A 2287-nucleotide genomic window follows, 5' to 3' on the forward strand; every position below is an offset into this window, starting at 1 on the left:
CTTCTACCATTGAAGGTTTTTGCCTTTTAAATTAATTTAGTAGCATTTTATGAGTTTGAGATTGGGGAGAAGATAAATTTGTGGTGTTATTCCAACATTTTGATCCAGATGAGCACCAAAAATGTGTAGAAGGAGGCACTGAAGCAGCTAGAGTATGAGATTAGAAAAGGAAAGGGGTTTCTAATAAGGGCTGCTCTGGAACGTTTATTTGGCCCTACTTCATGGCTTCTGAGAAACACAAGGGAAGGATCTGAATTATTTTGAAGTTGCTTTTTCTTTTCTTTTCTTCTGTTTTTTCTTTTCTTTTCCTTTCCTTGCTTTTCTTCTTCTTTTTTCTTCTGTTTTTTTGTTGCCCAGGCTGGAGTGCAGTGGCACGATCTTGGCTCACTGCAACCTCTGCCTCTCAGGTTCAAGCGAATCTCCTGCCTCCGCCTCCCCAGTAGCTGGGACTTACAGGCGTGCGCCACCACTCCCAGCTAATTTTTGTATTTTTGGTAGAGCTGGGGTTTCCCTGTGTTGGCCAGGCTGGTCTCGAACTCCGGGCCTCCAGTGATCTGCCTGCCTTGGCCTCCCAAAGTGCTGATATTATAGGCGTGAGCCCCTGCGCCTGGCCTGAAGTCACTTTTAGTTGTGAGATGCATGTTTCTCTGACTGGACCACATGGCATCTTGATACTTAAATGATCAACAAGTTAATGTGGAAAATAGAGCAGCTACTATGCTTAAAATATGGGACATGCTAAGATATTAGATTCAGCCACCCTACTTTCTGACATACATATGAGGCTTTAATCTTATTATCAAGCAAAAAATAAAAACAAAAAACACAACCCCAAACAACAATAACAAAGCAAGACATCTGCAGAATTGTGTTATGCTCAATTTGTGGGGGCCCTTGCATATGCCCTACATTTTCTCAGATGCCTTTTTCCTTGTAAGACTAAAATATAAAATGAGTATTTGTCCTTATAAATGGTACAAGTCTCACTTGCAAAATGATCTAACTCGTATATATCCAGGGTCATAATACCTTGTATCAGACAAGGGGTTAAGACGGGAACAAGTCAACCCTGTTGTCAGGGAATGCGCGGTTTAGTGGAGGAGGTAGAGGAGGTGGACCAGCTAAGAGACAGTTACAGAATGACGTGATGCTTGCTGTTATAGCGGAGTGTTCAGATGAGTCAAGGATTTAATTATCATAGCTGACAATGTACATTTTTATACATGCTCATTTTGACAGTGCATATATTAAAACTGAAGCATTACAGAGACAATTGGCTTGGTCCCTAAACCGAGATGACTTAGAGACTCATGAGACACTTACATTTTTGTGAGATAGCCTGTTGTCGTGGAAACATGCCTCAGCCTCCCCAGTAGTTGGGATTACTGGCACGTGCGTGCCACCACACTGGATCCCAAATGCCTAGGTTTGATTCCCATTCCTACTTTTTATTTCTATTCAGGAAGTTCCTTAACCCTCTCTACGACTCAGTTTCCTCATTTGTAAAAGCATGGGGCCCAGGAGCCATGGCTCATGCCTGTGATCTTTGGGAGGCTGAGGCAGGAGAATCGCTTGAACCCGGGGGGGCAGAGGTTGATATGAGCTGAGATCACACCACTACTGCATTCCAGCCTGGGAGACAGCAAGGCTCTGTCTCAAAAAAAAAAAAAAAAAAAAAAAAGAAGAGCACCAAAGAGCTAGCCCTTTTCTCTCCATGCAAAGGCACTAAGGCTTTGTAGGGACAGAGCAAGAGGCAGCCATTTGCAAGCCAGGAGGAGATACCGAATCAGCTGACCAGATACCGAATCAGCCAGAAACTTGATCTTGGACATCTAACCTCCAGAACTGTGAGGAAATGTATTTGTGTTGTTTAAGCTACCCAGTCTGTAGGTTTTTGGTTTTTTCTTTTTTTTTTGGCAGGCTCTCACTCAATTGTTCAGGCTGGAGTGCAGTGGTGCAATCCCAGTTCACTGCAACCTTTACCTCCTGGACTCCACTATCCTTCCACTTCAGCCTCCTGAGTAGCCGGGACTATAGGCGCACACTGCTATGCGCAGCTAATTTTTTGTATTTTTTTATAGAGACAGGATTTTACTATGGTGCCCAGGCTGGTCTAGAACTCCTGGGCTCAAATAATCAGCCTGCCTTGGCCTCCCAAAGCTCTGAGATTACAGGCATGAGCCACCATGCCTGACCTGCAGTCTGTAGCTTTTTTTTTTTATTACGGAAGTCTGAGCAGCCTGATACAATAATGTTCCAATCTCTGTTATTTTCTGTTATTATTATT

The 2287-nt window shown here is 43.4% G+C and overlaps 1 non-coding gene across 1 annotated transcript; it reads left to right on the forward strand.

Moving 5' to 3' along the window:
• The first annotated feature begins 1225 nt into the window (after window positions 1-1225).
• Window positions 1226-1330, forward strand: LOC112437225 (U6 spliceosomal RNA). The gene has a single exon (XR_003025863.1). It is a non-coding gene; the product is annotated as a U6 spliceosomal RNA (small nuclear RNA).
• Window positions 1331-2287: the final 957 nt, after the last annotated feature.

Source organism: Pan paniscus, chromosome 16 (genome assembly GCF_029289425.2).
Source record: "Pan paniscus chromosome 16, NHGRI_mPanPan1-v2.0_pri, whole genome shotgun sequence".
NCBI classification, from domain to species: Eukaryota; Metazoa; Chordata; class Mammalia; order Primates; family Hominidae; genus Pan; species Pan paniscus.